At 38.7% G+C, this 20,390-nt stretch overlaps 1 protein-coding gene across 1 annotated transcript in view; it reads left to right on the top strand.

The window, feature by feature from the left end:
• The first annotated feature begins 6,493 nt into the window (after positions 1 to 6,493).
• Pak5 (p21 (RAC1) activated kinase 5) overlaps positions 6,494 to 20,390 on the top strand; it is a 305,931-nt gene continuing 292,034 nt past the window's right edge. Inside the window, exon 1 of the mRNA XM_006983961.4 lies at positions 6,494 to 6,778. The gene's annotated coding sequence lies outside the window, so the exon portion shown is untranslated. The remainder of the gene's footprint in view (positions 6,779 to 20,390) is intronic.

The raw sequence follows: 20,390 nt of genomic DNA, 5'->3' as shown, positions 1-20,390 counted from the left end.
CACATGAGGTTATTATCCTAAGTTCCACACTTATATGAATTAACACCAACCTGCACACACATGAACGAACACACACACACACACACACACACACACACACACACACACACACACAGGAACAAACATACACAGTGCCCTGGTGACATAACACCATAGATGAATGGAAGGGAAGCAAAACCAGACAGAGAAAAGGTCACAAAGATGCAGAGTGTCATCAACTCTGGCCAACTTTCCAGGAAGTTCTGGAGCTACAGTGGCCCTTCAGAGTTGCACCAAAATGGGCCAAGATGGCCATGCTTTGATATTGTCACAGAAATTGGTTATTTTATCCAATTTGCCCCAGGAAGGGCTAGGACCTGGAACAAGTCAGTTCCCCTGGGCTGGGGCAATACTTGAAGTTGCTGAGTAAACACCCTACTCCGATGTCCTAAGAAACAAGTATTTCCTGGAATGGGCATTCTGCATAACATGTTAAGCATCTGCCACATCAAATTTACTTATTTCAGAATCACCTGGGTGTAGCTAGATGTTTTCCTGTGCCTGCCCACCTTGCCAGCTGTGGGACAAATCTCCCCACTCGCATTCCTCAAGTAAACACACAGAAGCTTTATTAATTAAAACTGCTCGACCATTAGCTCAGGCCTACGACTGACTAGCTCTTACACTTACACTCAGCCCATTTCTGTTAATCTATATGTTGCTACATGTTCCATGGCTTTACCTATGTGCCATTACATGCTGCTTACTGGATGGTGGGCTGATTTCTCTCCCTGCTTTCTTCCTGGCTCTCTCTTTGAATTTCCCATCTGCGTCTAAGCTGCCTTGCCATAGGCCAAATGGCTTTATTTATCAACCAACCAGAGCAACACATATTCACAGCATGCAGAAAGACATTTACCCATCACCTGGGGACCTAGTGGGACTCAGGTTTCTTTGTGAATTGGTAGACACAAAACACAGGCAGACATTTCAATTTTAAATAAACTTCTCAAATGAAAGTTGGATGCACAGAAATTTTACAACTACTCTTTTATTCTTTTATGCATTTATTCAAATCCATTAAGAAAAGACAATGGTCTAGTACTTTAATATTGGCTTATAGCACATTTTCCCCCATCTCAAAGTACCTTCCTTTGACTCTCATAAAAATTCTGTGAAATAAGCTGAACTCACATCTGTATTTTGCAGATAAGCAAAGGAGTTTAGGAGGCATAGATTGCATACACAAGGTCACAAAGCTGCTCAGTATTACTCAGCTAAATCTTGCACATCTCATTTTAAGACCCCCCAACCTCTCCTCTCATACACTTAAAACTTATTATGAAATCAGTCATGTTGTTCTTTAAAGAAGATAAATATCCTCACTATCCTTAGAAACTTTCTCAATGTTATCTTAGTGACCTTTATTATAACAACAAAAATTTGTTGCTGTCATGGTAATCCCAGAGTTTTCACTGTATTCCAACATGTCTAGATAGTCATGTGGTGCCAGCTTTTCATCCAGGAAATATCTTTTGCTTTAACTCACAATACCAGAAAAGAAGGTGCTGCATTCTCCTATGTTTTCTCTGAATAAGCCCTTCCTGAATCTTCACAGGACTTAGTAGTGTTTTCACGGAAAAGGGGGAATTATATTAAGTTCCCCCCTGAAAAAACACTCAGGTGACATCTGTGAGAAGATGCCTTAACCCAGCAGTTCTCAAACTTCCTAATACTGCAACCCTTTAATACAGCTCCTTATGTTGTTGTGGCTCCTAATCATAAAATTATTTTCATTGCTACTTTATAATTGTAATTTTTCTACTGTTATGAATCATAATGTAAATATCTGTTTTCTGATGGTCTTAGGTGACCCCTGTGAAAGGGTCATTCTACCCTCAAAGTGATCATGACCCATAGGCTGAGAACCACTGCTTTAACCAAAAAAAAAAAAAAAAAAAAAAACTGAAACAAGCACAGGTTGGGCTAATGGGCAGAGAATCTGGTTATTTGGTATGAGCATGTGGCATCTTCTTCAAAACTCTAATCAGTTCTCTAATTCTTTCTCAATCACTAGATCACTGCAAAGCAATGGAAGAGCTATGGCGTTCTCCAAAAGAATCCATGCTGTATTCCACAATGACAGTTTTACTACATGACAAGTCACAATCTTTCATCACCTACACATGATCCAGTAACAATGACAAAGCAGCTCCAGACATACAGGTGAAGTTGTACTTTGTCTTCCAACTACGAACACAAAATTAAACAATAGTTTGGGAATGCTTTGGATGACAGTCTTACATGATAATGCTGACAATGTTTTTCTTTGGACAGAAAAACCTGGTATTCATTAGTGTGTTGGGATTTCAGTGGGATAGAAACACTTGCATGCACTTGTATATTAGCAACTTTTATGCAAGTCAAAGGCCCTATTTTATTGACTTCCTTAGCTCATGCATTCTAAGCTATAATATATAAGCAGTGAATGTTCTAACTTTCTCAAATGCTCTGGGGTGAAGTTTGACCTAAAGCATTCACGGAGATTTCATACAGGTTTTACAAACCCCCACTGAAGTTCACAGCCTTGAAGGTACATGGGTTTCCTTTTGAGCAAAAGGACAGAGCCCACTAAATTGGATAAAGTAATTTCTTGTTGCTCCAGGCCACTAGCACTTACAACTCAATTCCTCAGAACTTTGGCTGTCTTAAACCTGTAGTGATTCATCTCCTCTTCAGTGATTTATAAATTTATAATACAACCATTCTTACAAATGAAATTATTTTACACATTTAGCTTAATTTCTGAGCCCTTATTTCTGATTTATCAGTGTCTACCTTATATTCTGTAACCAAAATATTTTCATGTTGGCTCTCTTAATGTAAAATGAAGTGTTGAGTATTTGAGTGTAGACTTGTCCTTGTAGAAGACACCATCCCTTTTAGCCTCCCATGAACTGGCCCTGGTTTTGCTCTCTGGACAATTTTATATATTTGTTATTGCATCTTCTTGTGCTATGTACCCCTCATGCTGCTGTTATTGTTTTATGTTCCTTAGTTCTTATTGCATATGGCTTTCCTAGGCAGTCTTTATGTTTTAGATATTGTCATGTCTTTCACATTTCCTTGTTTAGCCACAGATTTATTGTTTTTATCACTTAGAACCTTAAATCTTCAGTGTGTCTGAGTACTTTTTTTTTCTTACTCAGGAATTTATTTAGTTTGTTAGGTCACTAGTTACATTGCTGGGGTTTGGGACTTGGGACTCACTCATGGTAATCAAGCACTGGGCCACAGAGTTGTGTCTGAGACTCAAGCACATATTTTTATAACCATCACTATTCTCCACCTTCAGGATTTTATAACTACCACAGACTGAAGTGCTGTACTATTGAGCAATATGTATGCACTTCTCCCTTTTCTCAGCCTCTGGTAAACTTCAATCTACTTTTTGTCTCTATGAATTTGACTTGGTGTCTAGGTGTCTCATATGAGTTAACTCATGCAATATTTATGATATTGTATTTTTTTACTTTGTTTAGTAGAATGCTTTAATGATTAATCATTGCTGTCACATGTGTCATCAAAATCTCACTCTTGTTTAGGCCTGAAGAATGCTCTTGTGTCCATAGATATCACATTTTGTGTAATCATTCATCGTTCATGGGCATTCAGGTAGTTTCCATGTCTTAGCTCCTGCTGCTATTAATATCAAAATGCACATATTTGTATCTCTACTTTCAATGTCATGACTATATCCCTCCAAAGAGAATTACTATATCCTTGGGTAATTCTGTTTAAGTTTTAAGGAAATACCCCACTGTTTTCCATTCAAATGATCCAATTTTACATTTCCACTGGTGTAGCATAGGCCTTCCAGTTTCTTCCCATTCTTGTCAATTATCCTTTCTGTTCTGTTAAAGTAACAGGCTAATGGATTTATTTTAGTTATGTTACATTGTTTTGCAATTGTGGCTAGTGATCTTGACTGTCACTCTAAATGCTTATTGATATCAGTATATCTTCTTTGGAAAAATCAAGTTTTCTGCCTATTTTTGAGTAAGTTGCTTTTATGTTGCTGACTTTTATGGACTTTATGTAGTCCAGATATGAATCTCTTCATGGATGTACGATTTACTTGTAGTTTCTCCATGCTCTGTGAATTGCCTCTTCACCATTACTTGTGCTCTTTGTATAGAGAATTTTCATTTCCAGTTCAGCCAATTTTTCTTTTGTTGCCAATTCTTTTGGTGTCACATTCAAGAAATCATTGCTAAATTCAATTTCATGAAGGTTTTTTTTTCGTATTTTCTTTACCATTTTCTAACTTTTGTTCATTTATGTGTCTTTCAGTTAATTTCTACATATCTATTATAGGGTCTTACTTCCTTCTTTTGCATGTGGATGGTCTGTACACTCAACCCTCCCCCACACCTTTCAGGAATTTTTGTGTGTAGATTTATAAGACATATTGTTTATAAGACTTCTCTCTTACTAACTTTACTTGGTTTTGGTATCAGGGCAATTATTGCTTCATAAAAATGAGTTGAGACATGCGCTTTTGCTTTCTGGGAAAAATTGTGTCAAACTAATTCTTTTTCCAGTGCTAGTGACACTGTCTAAGTTTGGTGGTTTCCTTTGGAACAGCTTGTCATTTATGATGCTTTTTAGCAGTAGTTCCAGGGCTATTCAGGATTACCTTATTATAATAATATAAAATTATATTATTATACGGATTATATAGTTTACTTTGTCAGCACGTTCACTTTTCATTGAGACGAGAAACTACATCTCAATAAATGTTTCCTGGCTTTTGCATCCTCACAAGTCCTCATATAAGAAAGTAAATAGAAAATATTACACCAAAGTCCCCATGAGCAGCATGGGTGAGTGGAGAATTAGGGCCATTTGAGCAACTTTCAGCATTGATGAATTTATTGACATTAGTTGTATGAATGGAAAAATAGAATTTGATAGGCTAAGAATAGTGATGAACCATCTGTTCCATGATTCTGTTTTTTAAAGATTTCTTTTTATTTATGTGTATGTATGTGTGTCTGTATGTTTGTATGTGCACCATGTGAGTGAGGGCACCAATGAAGCCAGAAGATGGTGCCGGATCTACTAGAGTTGGAGTCACCTGGGACCCATCCTATTTGGGTGCTGGTAACTGAACCTGGGACCTCTAGAAGAGCAATGTGTGCTCTTAAGGGCATCTCTTCAGCACCAGCCCCTGCCGTGATTCTCTTTTGACATGGAAGTTACTGCACTGAGAGAACTTTGTGAACAGACAAGTCAAGGGGAATGATGAGTATCTACTGTTCACTAGGAAACTGTCTTAAGTTATTGAGTAAAATAGTGCATTAAGAGATAAAAGTTGCTGTTTTATAATCTTCCATTCAGTTATAGGATCAGATACCATAACTTAGGAATAGCTGAGGATGGAGAAGGGTGACTCCCTCAATTCCAAGATTAAAATCTTATGGTTGGTTTTGTGAATGTCTTTCGGTGTAAAGTGAGTATTCCCAATAATACCAATACCTTCCAAGGCTTGCGAGAGAGTTAGACAGGGAGTAGGGTTGGGGTTGCAGTTGGACCACAATGTAGCCTTCCAAGCTTCACCACAAACATCAGTCAACAAAAAAAACATGCGGTCTCTTGCTCCCCAGAGGCCCTGTCCACATAACCAGTTAGTCTCCTTAACTGTCAAGATCAGTCTTGACATTACATTGAGCCGGCCAGGTTTTGCCCAGGTCAGGGAAGGCAGGCAGTCAAGGCAGACTGGTGCAGGCGTGAATGAAACAACAGGTCAACAGGTCAACTGACCCGGAGTTTCCTAGTCGAGAGTATCAAAGCGATTGTGAATTGGACCAAGAGTCCATCTTCTCCTAAACGCCAAATTCTTAATCTAAGCAATCACCTTAAGATGTGTCTTCAGTGTCTGCCCTACAGAGCTTCCTTCCAGGAAAGGCACGCATCCCCAGGGACACCTTCACTTGAATTGCTGCCGCCATCCAAAGCAGAAGGTAACTCCTTTGGCTCAAGGGACCATTGCTGATGAAAGGACATGACCGAGCAGAGGTTACAGAAGGTGATTCTGATTCTTGCACCTCTTGACCTTTCAGAGGGCCAGCCAGCTACAAGGCACCAAATATCTCCTGGGAAGTTATTTCGCTTGCAAAATCTCAGGGCCAGTCAGTTGAATCCGAATCTGCATTTCAATTCATAGACTCATTAAAGTTTGCGAAGCACGGGACCAAGGGATGGCAAAGAGGCTCCTAGCTAGCGTCCTGATGTAGCGCAGCTCCGCAAAGGTCCTACACAAGATTTGGGCAAACTGGGATACATGAGGAAGGGACATGCAGGAGCAGCCCGCAGGGGGATGGTAGAAGGAAAGTGTAATCCGATTGGCTGCTTTCTCCAGCTCCAGCGTGCAGACACTCCCTCCACACTCCCCCCTTTCACCCCCCCTCAATTGCTACAGCTTTCTTACAGCCGGCTGCCCTGAAAACCCGGAGCAGCTGAGTAGTCTCAGCGGACAGTCCTCCTAGGGGCGAAACCAGGCGGCTTGGGCATGCTCAGTTGCTGGGAGAGGTTTGGGAGGAGAGTAGAAAGCTTTGGCTCTGCCCCCACCCGCTCCGCAGGCCCCCGCCCCCCTTGCCCCTACCCAGCCGTAGTAGTTCCCCAGCGTGCGCCCGGGGAGAGCAGGAACATGGCGCTCGGAGCGATATAGCAGATGTAGCAGCAGAGGAGAAGCAGATGAGGTACCGCGGCTTCGCTGCTGACAGCCAGCCACCAGGTAGGCAGGCGCACGGGGCAGGTCGGCTTGCATGGGTAGCGGCTCCAGAAACGGCGCTTGCCAAGATGCGCACGGCTGCTACGCCGGGCATCTGGCTTTGCCCAGAGAGGATGCGAAAGGAGACCTCTATGACAGCACAATTGATTGTGCATCTCCTAAGAGATGCCAAAGGCTAGGGTCCTCCGAAGATGGGCAAGGGATCCGGGGTCCGCCCACTCCCCAACCCCCAACCCATGCAATATCATCCAGCCTGGGCTCTTCACCGGTCAAATAAAGGATAGCGCTTTTATGCTGGGATGGAGGGCGTAGGAGATCACCCTGGATGCAAGCTCTAGGAGTCTGCTGGTACCCCGAAAGGCTACCAAGCTCGGCACCAGTTCTTTGTGTATGTACTCGCGCACGCCCTGCCGATGGTACGACAGTGCCTGCTGCTCCCAGGGGGTGCTGGATGCATTGCCAGGGCAGGGTTCCCATATGGTTTTTGTCTTTTAGCAGGTGTGGACCACAAGATGCAATAGCGAAACCTTTATGGGACTGTGTTTTCCTTTGTTATTTGTCTCTGTCTGCTCGCTTGGTGGGTAGCAATGGATTGGGAAAGAACTTCTGCAGGTGAGCACCGGTAGGCAGAATGTGGAAGAGAACCTCACTTCCAAACTGGTTAAAATTGTGTGCAATGTCAACCTCCTAGAGGATAAACTTAAAAAGTCTCGAGACTGTCGGTGTCCAGTTTGGAGCACAAGTGTGAGCATCCTTTTTTGAAACCGTGTGTATCTGGAGCTTTCCGTTGGGATAGGGTAGAAGTTAATTGCCAGCGTTCACATCTCAGTTAAGGGAACCCTAGCCCTGTACAGGGCTATGTGAGGAGGTCTTTTAAATAAAGAAAAAAAGAAACCAGAAGAAAGTGTCATGGTCAATAGTTAATAACAGCTTGGAAAACTGAGTATACTTCTGGAGAAATGGAGAGACCTGGCCACAGGGTCTTTCTTCACAAAATATCAGAGATCCTCTAGTGGGATTTGGTGGCATGCGGCAACTTCTTTAATTTGAGTCCAGATGGACAAGGTACTCCTTGCAGAAGCCCCTCCCACACCAGCCTTCTTGAAGTTGACATTCTACAACAACAGCTGTGACACCTTACATTTGTATCTGTTATGATCAGCAGCATGGCCCACTGGGAGAGAGGAAAGGTAAATTTAGAACATGCCTTTATTTCTTGTTTTATCATTTAAGGCTGTGCATCTGTCTGTGACTATGAAGTTTAGCTACTTTCCTCTGCACTTACACTCTCTATTCTTATGATCTTGTTAGGTGGCAAATGAGTCAGTATCAGGGAAATGAAACAGAGAGTGCAAGAAGGAAATGCATTTAAGTAAATTAAAGCTGCAAATGTCCAATCTGATAAGACCTTGACTTTGAATATACACGTGCAAAGCAGAACTTCTAATGAAAGCAGTAGAAGTTGATGGCGAGTTCATTAATACTTGTATTAGAACAAACTGTGTTCCTCTGTGAACAACGGATTGATTGTACCATCATTACAGGTTATCCCTTAATTAAAAAAATGTGAGTTTTGATTATAGGCATTAAAAACCAGGTTATCAATGCCTCTTCTACATCCTCAGAGTTTGCTGCATTGGATAGGTATGAAAGGCAGGTGTTCAGGGATACAGTGTCATCTTGGTGATGAAATAAAGCTAAATTTGAACTCTAGTTCTTCTGTATTTAGCTCTGTGATTTTTGTGCAAGCTATTTAATTTCTTCATCAGCAATACAGGTCTGTGAGTAGCAAAGCCCACGTAAATGGGTAAACGTGGGCATTGCTAACAATATGAAGCACTGGGACATGGTGGCCATCCTTTTTGAAAAGGAAATGTATGTGTTTGGAACCAATATTATATGTGTTGATTATACAAGTCAGATTAAGACACATGCTTTCACTTAAGTGTTCCAAATTGGTTTGTTTCTTAGCATTGACATAACCATTCACCCCAAACTTGGTAGCTTAAAGCAATAGGAATTTATTGTATTACAGATTGGGGCATTTTAGGTCCAACACCAGGGTGTTAGCAGAGTGACCTTCTGGTGCTATTAGAAAGAGTGCATGCTCCCCAACTCAGGCTCTCACAGTCTCAGGCATTCTGCCTCTAACTTTATCTTGTATGGCCTCTTCTCTGTGTCTATTCATTTGTCAAGATTTCAGTCTTCATATAAGGAATTCCTAAATTCCTCAATTCCTCTGGATTTTAGAGCTTACTCTGGTTATGCCTTAACTCAATTACATCTGCAAAAATCTATCTTCCAAATTAGGTCACATGGACAGGTTCTGGGTTGTCATGAATTTGGGGGAGACAGAATTTTACTGTTTACTAACCTTCCTTATAATATTGATAGCATCAATACTGTGCGAGCAAGTTTCAAAACATAAAGAAAGATTTGAGTTCAGGAAACACTTCAAAGAATATGTAATCCAACTAATTTATTAAAGTTTTGTATTCTCAAGTATGATAGTGAAGAGCAGGATCATAGACACCTCGCTTATGTATCACACAGAAACTGCAACAAGCCGGGACTTGGGTCTTCTATAGATGCCCCTAAGTGATTTTACATAATCTGCTCCCCTTTGGCTGTACTAACAAGACAACACAGAACAGTAAAAAGAACAGCAAAATGAATAAATAAATGAAAATGCTACATAACTTTTCTTTTAAAAATATTTTCAATTTTTTTGTTTGTTTGTTTTTTTTGTTTTTCGAGACAGGGTTTCTCTGCGTAGCTTTGCGCCTTTCCTGGAGCTAACTTGGTAGCCCAGGCTGGCCTCGAACTCACAGAGATCCACCTGGCTCTGCCTCCCAAGTGCTGGGATTAAAGGCGTGCGCCACCACCGCCCGGCCTCAATTTTTTTAAAAAAATATTTTTATTAGTTCTTTGAGAATTTCTTACATGCATAAAATGTATGTTGGTAATATTTACTCCCCACTCCCCTCGCTAAATCTTCCCAGGTTCATCCTCCTTCCCCTCCTAAATTTGTCTCATATATATATATATATATATATATATATATATATATATATACATATATATATGTGTGTGTGTGTGTGTGTGTGTGTGTGTGTGTGTGTGTGTGTACAACTGAGTCCAATTTATGCTGCTTCTACACTCATTGGTGTAGAGCAATCAGATGGAGGGTGGTTAACCTTGTAAAACAGTTATGTATGTATGTATGTACTTGTTTATTGTGTGTCTATGTGTGTGTACCATATGTGAAGAGGTCAGAGGCCGACTAGCAAGAATCAATTTTCTCCTATCATGTGTGTCCCAAGGATTGAATTCTGATCATTAGATCCATTGGCAAGCACCTTTACATCTTGAGTTATCTCAATTGTCCATAGATTTCTTTTTTCCTTTATGTTTTTCTTTATTTCTTTCTTGTGGGGTTGACTTAGATTGTTTAAAATATTTTATTAGTTTTTTGAGAATTTCATACAATGTATTTTGATTATAATAACTTCTCCCTGAGTCCTGACCAGATCCATCCCACTTTTTGTCCATTTTTTAAAAAACCCATGGAGTCCAATTTATGCTGCCTATATATTATTCAGTGTGTTGCTATCTTCTGGAGAGCTTTGGAGCTACTAGACATCACACCATTTAAGAAAAATACCTCTCCCTCTCTCAGCAGTTGAGAGGTACCAATATCTCTTCAGGTGGGTGCGGGACTCTGTACCTATTTCCCTGATTCACGCTGGTATTTTGTTGGGCTTGAGCTTTTGCAGGTCTTGTTCTTGTTACAATTGTTGAAGTTCATAGGTGTAACTCTCCTGTTTTTGACTGGAAAAGGCTGTTTCCTTGTCATTCACAGGCTCTTTCTCCTCTCTCTTCTTCAATCATCACTGAGTTTTGGTAAGAAGTGTGATATTGGGATGGGGGGGTAGCAATAGAGGGAATGTGAGAAGAAATAGCTAGCATAAAGCACTTCCTGGCAAAGTCACATTAAAACTTATTACTTCCTACGTTGTAAACACACACACACACACACACACACACACACACACACACACTCATACACTGGACTTACCTTATAACAGGACAATAATGCCCTTACCATAGGATAGTAAAAAGCCCTATACCAGGGTTATCTCTATTGGATTTGTTGACCAGTGACGTCCCATAGATGCCCAAATATTACAGCTTTTCTTTTCTTATTTTGGTAAATAATTCAGAGTCTATGAAGATGATTTAGGCAGAATAGCAGGAGTCACCTTTGATACCTAAATTTCCTTTGACCTGAATATCCCAAAGTTCCAAATATTCTTTTACTTTAAGCTTTGACATATTTTCCTCAAACAGACATTGGTATCTCTGATGTCACTATGAAACTCCAAATCGTATTCTCTTCCCTAGATCATGAGTATAACTTGCTAACAAGACTCACTCTGGTTTCTTGCTTGTCCCCCACCCCATTACAGAAGATAGGATCAGATCAGTTCCTTGCATAAAATGCTACCCAGACACCTGTTACAGTTTCCAGAAATGCTAGGACTGTATCATACTTGTCCAGCCTCACTCATTATGGGCTGCTGTCACAATGACCTGCTGTCGTAAACATCCAAAACACTTTTGTTTTACCAGTCCAAAACCTCCTTGACCTCCTCCTCATCAACCCAGATCTCTCAATACATTTTTGTCTTTACTAATACTTTATACCATAATTTTATATTATGTTACTTGTATGGTCTTTTAACACCTACAAGCTTTGCCATGTTAAGTTTGTGTCTTGTATGTAGAAGTTGCTCAATCTGTGTCTGATGAATGAGTGAAGGAAGGAACACTTTGCCTCATAGCATTTTCTTTGCAAATTTGAAGACATTATTTTTTCAGAAACTGTGTTTCTCTTACTAGCATGAAAAGAACAATTTAGAACCTCATTCTAACTTCAAAAGAGGAGTATTCTTGGCTTTAACAAATGCATCTTCTAAGAATCAGTTTCGCTAGCAGTTAACTGGATTAGAGTATTTTTCTGGCAACTGAGACTTTTGTAAAAAAGTACATCAATACATGGTCTGCAAATATGTGTTTAATAGATCTGATCATCATGCTCGATCTCAGACAACAGAAAACTAGATTTTTAGGCTTCTAGAAACTAATAAGTAATCATATCATATGACAATAATGCAATTAATTACTGAGGTTGGAATGTGAGCCAGGCTTTCTTAAGACCCTCCTCATAATCTTCACTGGGGTTATCTAATCCTTCCAAAAATACAGAACACTACATATCTCATGAGCACAATGAAGATTTGATAAACCAGTTATTAAGGACTCTTTCATGATAAGAAACTTATGCTTAACAAACAAGGAGATTTGTTCTTTTACAGAGGAACATGTAATTTCTGAACCCATCCACATGAGTTCTGTTTTTTCCTTTAAACCACTCTGGCCGTTGTTGTGATTAATAGAAGAGAAAAATTGATTTTTATTTAGAGCATATTCCAGTCAAAAATCTTTATATATGCTTTTCTTGTCTAGTTTGTCTTGTTGAATTCAAGAGATGACTGTACATCTTATTAAATTTAAAACTGTTTGTCTTATTTAATTCAAGGGATGATTCTTTGGTTGGGAAAGACTATACTTGAAGGAAGCCAGCACAGATCAATGTAAGAATCCACCGTATACTTTTGTTATCTAGAGTAGCTATAGAGTCATATCCTTTAAAAATCTCCTTAAAAGTTATTTTATAAAATAATAAAATATCTAATTCATATGGTTAAGTAAAGTTTTCCATGCAAGTAGCCAAAACATAGAATGTGTCTTGATTTTTAGTTAAACATGATTGGCCCAGAGTTGAATAAATTGAATCTCTCAATTAGTTCATTAGGATTTAGTAATATGGTTGATTATAAAATTTATTTTCAAAAGCAAAAGGCTACCCCAAATGCAAGCATTTATTGACAAACATATATTGGAAAGTAGTACTATTCATGAAACAGTATATAAATATCGAGAAAAAATAGGAATTGTGCATAGATAGAGTACTTGGGAATAAAAAGGAATATTAAACACTTGCAGAAAGCTATGAATTTTTTCTCAAGATGCATAAAACTAAGAAAAAAGGAAACAGAAAACCATACTTTATTCGTGGTCAGAAATACAGACACACAAAGATTATGAAACAGTTTTTGTGCCCCCCCCACCACCAAATCTATTATACAGTTTTTGCAGGTGGCTTGGTAGAAAGTAACAAAATGGTTCTGAGTGAATAACTATATTGTAGCAGAAGACAATTAAATCAAAGGATGGCGTCCAGGGCTGGGGGATGGTGGTGGGTGATGAAGGTAGATAGTTACAGAGACTAAAAGTAGGTGAGGGTACATAGAAGCTGTGTGTACTTATGGGTGGTTGAAAATGGTAAATGTGCTTTTCATGGATAGTGTAGGTGTCATGGATAGTGTAGGTGTGTACATGCATGCAGCATGGAGGTGGAGATGGATGTGGTTGTTTTTCCTCTGTTTAAATAAAATTAAATCTAATCATCAAACTCAAGCATGGTAGCAGCATAGTGCTACTGAAGGAATTCATAAATACATCAGTTGGAGAGAATAGCCTGGACATAGGCTCAAACAAGTTTTAAAAGAAGAAAGAAGCATTAAAAAATAGGAATGTGTGACAAAAACTTCAAGAAAATAGACTACATCTGAAGAAAACATTGAGCTAAAATCCATGGCTTACATGACTCCAAAGTTAATTCCAACTATATCGAAAAATGTATAAAGAAATTGCAAAGCAAAGCTACAAAATATACATAATTAACTTGAGGTGAAGGCATTCTTAAATATAAAGCCACTGGAAGAAATCACAAAACAAAATACAGATTTGAGTATTATATGTTGTATGCAAATATATACATTTTTAAATGAAACAAATATATTGAGCAGCAGCGATATCAACCATGACAGTTAATGTGATAATATGCCGAACAATTATTGCAAATTCTAAACAATCAACATCACCCTGTTGTCCAAATATCTAAACAAATAGTTCAAAAGGAAGACATTAAAAAAAGACAAGTGAAAACACCTATTTCATCTTCTTACTATTAATAATAGAAATACAAATAAAAGTGAGGTGTGTATTAAATATTAAAAATAGTAAAAAGTAGCAATACTGACAAGGAGGCATCAACAGAGCCATCCTCATTTACTCATAGTAGGAAGGCTACATAAAGCCTTCTGAGAGACAAGTATGAAGATATCTGGTAAATGCTTTTTAAAATTCATATTGTTTGAAAAATCTTTCTTTTTATTTTGTGTTTAGTCTTTGAGAAGGAAGTAAATACTAGCAACATTTGAGTAAAAGGTTATTCATTATAATGTATATTAAAAATTAGAAGAGTGTGTATAACTAAATGTCAGAGGCTGATGGCAGTATTTTAGGTCAGATAGATGATGGACTATTCTGAGGTATTGAATGTGATCATTATGAGGATCATGCAATGAGATGGTTGTAAGTGGAGTGCTCAGGCAACTTGACCGCATGTAACACATTGTGAATATGTGCTTTGTGACATTGAAAAACTCAAACACTGACAGAAAACAGAGAGGCAGTCTCTGGCAGGTAGAAACATGACTTTTCTCTTTCAATTTCTTTCTGAGTATTTCAGAATCAGAAAACCCACAATTTTGCAAATGTGATGATGATACACATTCAGGTTGTGATTATTCATGTTACAGCATCCATTGATTATCTGTTGTGTCAGGGATTCTGCCAGGTGTATCAGCAATGCCTCTAAGTTTGCATGCAAATGAAAGAAATTTCCTATCTCAAATAAAAGGAATCTGTTAGAAGGCTATCAGAGGTCTAAAAGAATTGGCAGGAGGGTCAGGCAAGATGCTCTGGGAGGTAAAAGGCACTTGCTTTAAAAATAATACCAAGGAGGGGGGGATAAAAAAATACCACATCTAGGACCTGAGTTTGATCCTCTTGACTGCTAGAACCCACATGATAAATGGAGAGAACTAACTCCAGTAAGTTTTCACCTGACCTCCACATACACTAAGGCATATGTAACTCCCTACACACAATAAGTACATAAATAAATAAATATAAGTAAATGGGATTTAAATTAAAAAAAAAAACCCTGAATTGCCAGAAATGTGGGAGGTAATTTCCCAAACCAAATGCACACAGAAAACGTCTTAGAAACAGAGAAGTACAGAATCAGCTTCAGAGTCTAGACAGCTGTATCAAGAACTTGATAGACAGGCTTTAGACAAGGCTTGTTTGCTCAGGACGTGGCCACAGCCCATGGGTGACTATGCTTACATTTCACCACCTTATTCCGTGCCTAGTCTACCCACTGAACACCAGAGAGGCAGGTGCTCTGACTGGCAGGCTCATCATTGATTTTCCAAAACCGAATCAAACCAACCAAAGACAGAACTAAAATGTCTGTCATCCCAGGAATTAGAGGCCTATAGGACTGAATATTACCCTTCCTAATGACCATTTTCTGTGATGTAGTTTACTCAGTTCACCCACTGTGGTGTGCATATGAATGATGTACTGTAGGTTCCCTATAGCAGGGATAATTTGTGATCCTCACATACAAATAGTTTTGGAGGGAAATTTCTATGCTCACGAGAGAGAAGATGTAGACAAAGGATAATCTGAAACAGTTTAGCAAAAGCAAAAGGATAGTTTGGGAATGGATTGGGCACCAACACAGCTCTAGGCATTTTTTAGGAGTACCTGACATCTAATATGTTGTATGATTCTTTCAACTTAACCCACTACAAATACTGGACACTTGGCTTAAATAACTTTGGTATAAAATTCTAAAATATAACCCTTAGATCAATTTGTATTCTACTGAACTCCCCATCAAAAAAAAAGTGAAAATTTCTGTAGTTATCCAGGAAATATAATGGTGCTAAAATTTTTATTTTGTGTGTATGAATGTTTGTCTGAATGTATAGCATCCAGAAGAGGCATTCAAGTCCCCTTGTACTGGAGTTACAAATGGTTGTGGGCTGCCATATGGGTGTTTTGAATTGAACTCAGGTCCTCTGGAAGAGCGGCCAGTACTCTTAGCCACTGACCTATTTTTTCCAGCCCCAACAATAGTGCTTTATAATTTGTTGTAAACTTTTCCCTGAGAAAAGATGGTGTGAAAATAGCAGGAACAAAAATAAAGTAGTTTTTTTTATTATTATATTACAAAAAGACAGATAAAAAACTTGAAGCACCTCTGGTCACCACATGTAACATGTTGCTCTGCTCTTCAAACTCTCTGACTCTGTTAGCAACCCTCTGCATCATCAAAGAGCCCATGTTCCACCTGGAGCCTATGCTCCCATTCATGGCCTTTCTCTCTGCATCTAGGACCTGGCTTCTACGTTCTTAAGATTCCTAACCATAATAGGGCTACATAAAAGCTTATCAGAGGGATAAGTGAACATGGACATATAAGTGTGTGTCATCATAAAGGTGTTAGGGACCAAAGGAGATGAAATGAATGAAGGCTGGTTCTTTGCTTTGTCTTTGAATTTAAACTTGGCTTCTAACTTGTCACAATACAAGGCACACACATAATTTACTGCTCATGCCACAGCATATAAATTATATGAAAACCAGACTACATTTCTGTGATTACAGATAACATACCGAACAAGATGTAAACAATCATTAAAATATGTTCCCCATGCACATTAATTAATCATTATAAGAATGTTATCAAATAAGTCATTCAAGGCCAAATGTGCTGCCGTTAGACATTATAGAAGAGCCAAACTGGTTTATTTGCATCCAAATTCCTTAAATGCAGGGCAACAGCAACTCAGTAGATACTCAGAGCAGCTTTGCATGAAACTCAAAACATTTGGGGAACAAAGATTAACTCAATTAACTGATCTTTGTAAACTCCTCAATGTGCTCAAACCCTCAGGTTCAGCATTTCTGTGCCCTCAGATTTCTACATAAAAAGGTAAAGTGAAGGCATCATTGCCCTGCTGTGTTCACTGTTATGTTTAACTGCATGATCAAAATGAAAAATCAGTATCTTGTTGCTTTTATAAAAATGAGTTTTACTTACAATTAAAAAATGTTCTGTTGTGGGAAACTGTGTACTATTTTTAAATGGAATTGACATTTTTTCCCCATTGGCAATGAAAAGTATCTTGTTTTTTCTTCAAGGTACTGTACTATACCACCACTTCATATCCCTACCCTTCCAGTGTCTCACTCTTTAAATTAATCAAGAAGACTTCATGCAAGCAATATAGATTCTATGATCTATTCAATAGCAGATTATGTGATGGAGAGAATTGAGGAAGGAAAAAAGAAGCAAATAAACTTGTGCTCCAAATAAGACATCTGACAGACAACAATTATCAATTTCACTTGTCAGTTAAAATGCAGGGATTATACACAATTTAGAAACTCTTTAGCTGTTCATTGGATATCACTTTGTGCGTTTGCTTCTAATGATGATCATTTAAGTTAAAAGATTAGGGAAAGTGGCCACTCAGCTAACAGTGAAAATCATTAGCTATAACAGCAGTCTGTCTCACACAAGGACTAACTTTTAACTTCATTGCATTTTACTGGTCCAGGAAGCAAACATCCTGGGAGAGAGAACTGTCTAAAACAAAGATTCTTCTTCCAATGTAGGAACAGTTACTACTTGAGTGTGCTTTAACCTGTAAAAATACAGACATTGGAGGAGGAGGGAGTTAAAGAAAAACATCTTATAGAAATAGTATGTAGAGCACTCCTTGTCCATGTAGTTTTTAGAACACTGTTATCCTAAAGGTTTTAGATATATAGAAATAAATGCCAAATCAATTTTCCAATTACATTTGGCTAGCTATTCATGCCTCAAGTAAACAGTACAGCTGTCCATACATTGTGGGCTCTATACTTGTGGATTCTAGTGCTACAGATCATAAGACATTTGAAAAATGTTGCACTCATACTGAACTTGTAGAGCCAGTTTTCTTGTCATTCCCCCCAAAGTAATGCGTTATAACAATTGTTAACATGTGCATTGTAGTAAGTATTACAGATTATCTAGACATGATTTTCAGTACGTGGGAGATATGTGTGGGTTACATACAAATATTAAAGATAAGAATTTAGCATCCATTGACTGTGTATGGTGTCCTAGAACCATCAGCAATGCAGTTTGCTTAGCTTTTCCCAAACGTTTGAAAGACAGTGGCAGCCTCCCTGGTGTGTCCACCTCCTCACTGTTCTGGTAAAGTCCACTCTCCTTTCCTCTCACAGCCCCACCATCATTCAGTCTCATCTGCTTGAAGGCTTTTACTTGCACATATTTTTTTCCATTGTCATCTCATGTAGGTTTTGTGTTACACTCCTCTCTGCTCTTTTCTTCATTTCTACAACCAAAATGAACATTCCAGCCACCTGATTACTATCTACTCATTGAAACCATCCCAAGTTATTCCATATGGCCTGGCTTACCCCCAGACATTCACTACAGTCTGTTATTGGTCTACTGGACCTCTGTCTTGCACTGGAATGAAAATTCCAAAGTAGCTATTTTGAGTGGCCACCTTTGCATCATACCATCCAGCTTTCTGTCTGGCAGGCCTTTAATATATATTTGTGGATATATTGCTATTTCATAGGCTAAAACATTTAATTTAAAATGGGCAAAAATGTGGTCACAAGTTTAAAACTTTGCAGTAGAAGCTAGAAATAGCATACCTATTTCCTTTAAGAAAAACTCCATACTAATATTAAATCTCTATTTTTTTAATCACTGAAAGAAAAGTAAAGATTAATTACTCCCTTGCCTGTTTCTTAGAGCAAGTCAGAAATTGTACCATGAGATGTGGCAAGAACATAGAGATTTTAAACAGATTGTAAACAATGGGAGAGATGAAGCACATTATCTAAGAGTTGTGTTTTTAACAACAGAGAAAGTAACTGAATTTTTTAGAAATCATTAAGGATAATTACTTGATTACTAGATGTAGTATACCTACTGTTTTTGTTGTCCCAAGTCTGGGGGTGAATATACCTGATTATGGTATGCTTTCTATTTGAACAGCAACTGAGTTTTCTTTGGACAACTGAGATTTTACTCAAGTCTCACCAGTTCGTTGGCAGTATTGTTTCCATAGCAATGAGCATCCTAGCAAATGAGGAGACACTAAGAAGACTTGTAAAGGAAATGAATCAAACCAATGGCTTCTCAGTCTAAGTTCAGGATCTCTTCAGTTCCAAATGGCTATGTTTTTGGAAATATTTCTGGAGATAGAAGATTCTAGAGTGGAGAACTAGGAATGTCTTGGAGCCATACTTTGAAGTCCTGAATGCAGACCACATGAGTCCTATCAGATATTAATGATATTGTGACGTCAGTGTAGAGCATAGTGTTAAATTTCATTTTGCTTGGCACACACAGTGTGAAGTTTCTGAAAGAAATCTAGATTTCTGATTGTTGTTCACACACACACAGAGACAGAGAAAGAGACAGACAGAAACAAACAGAAAAATAGAGACTGAGATTGAGAGAGAGAGAGATGCTGAGTAATTGGTAAGATTCACTGTATTTCTCCTGGCAACCATCTCCTGTTGCTGAGAAGCACCTGTCGGCATGACAGACAGGTCAGAGTCTTTACTGTGTCATAGTCCAGCAGTTCTCAACCTGTGGGTCACAATTCTTTTGAGGATCAAATGACCCTTTCACAGGAGTCACATATCAGATATCCTGCATATCAGATATTTACATTACAATTCATGACAGTAGCATAATTACAGTTAGGAAGTAACATCGAAGATAATTTTATAGTTGGGGGTCACCCCAACATGAGGAACTGTATTAACAAGTCACAGCACCAGGAAGGCTGAGAACCACTGCTACAGTAACTGCCAGTCTTTTATCCAAAATTATATAATTTTCCTTTTTAAAATCATCTTCTTGGTCCTCAAAGTGTTTGAAATTGTTACTTTTTGGTAAAGGAGGTTCCTCTATGTTTTGGGACCATGACTTCCTTAAATATTGTGACTTTTAAATCTTACTGAAAACACAGGCCATTTTACGTAATAATTTGTAAGAGAAATTATATTTTTTAATAAATTTATTTATCTTACATCCTAGCCTCAGTTTCCCCTCCCTCCTTTCCTCATAGTCCTTTTCCTCACCCTCCCACCTGTTCTTACCCCCAATACACTCCTCCTCCAGTTCTGTTCAGAAAAGGTCACGTCTCCCATGATTAGCAACAAAACATGGCATATTAAGTTTCAGTAAGACTAATCACCTCCCCATTATTAAAGCTGGGCAAGGCAACCCAGTATGACAAATCAGGTCCCAAAAACCAGTAAAAGAGTTGGAGACAGGGCGGTGGTGGCGCATGCCTTTAATCCCAGCACTCGGGAGGCAGAGGCAGGCGGATCTCTGTGAGTTCGAGGCCAGCCTGGTCTACAAAGCGAGTTCCAGGAAAGGTGCAAAGCTACACAGACAGAGAAACCCTGTCTCGAAAAACTGAAAGAGAGAGAGAGAGAGAGAAAGAGAGAGAGAGGGAGAGAGAGAGATTTCACTTGGGCTGGAGAGATGGCTCAGCGGTTAAGAGCACTTGCTGCTCTTCCA

Source organism: Peromyscus maniculatus, chromosome 4, assembly GCF_049852395.1.
Source record: "Peromyscus maniculatus bairdii isolate BWxNUB_F1_BW_parent chromosome 4, HU_Pman_BW_mat_3.1, whole genome shotgun sequence".
NCBI classification, from domain to species: domain Eukaryota; kingdom Metazoa; phylum Chordata; class Mammalia; order Rodentia; family Cricetidae; genus Peromyscus; species Peromyscus maniculatus.
Note: the sequence above shows the minus strand (reverse complement) of the source record. Positions and strands in the feature narration are given on the sequence as shown.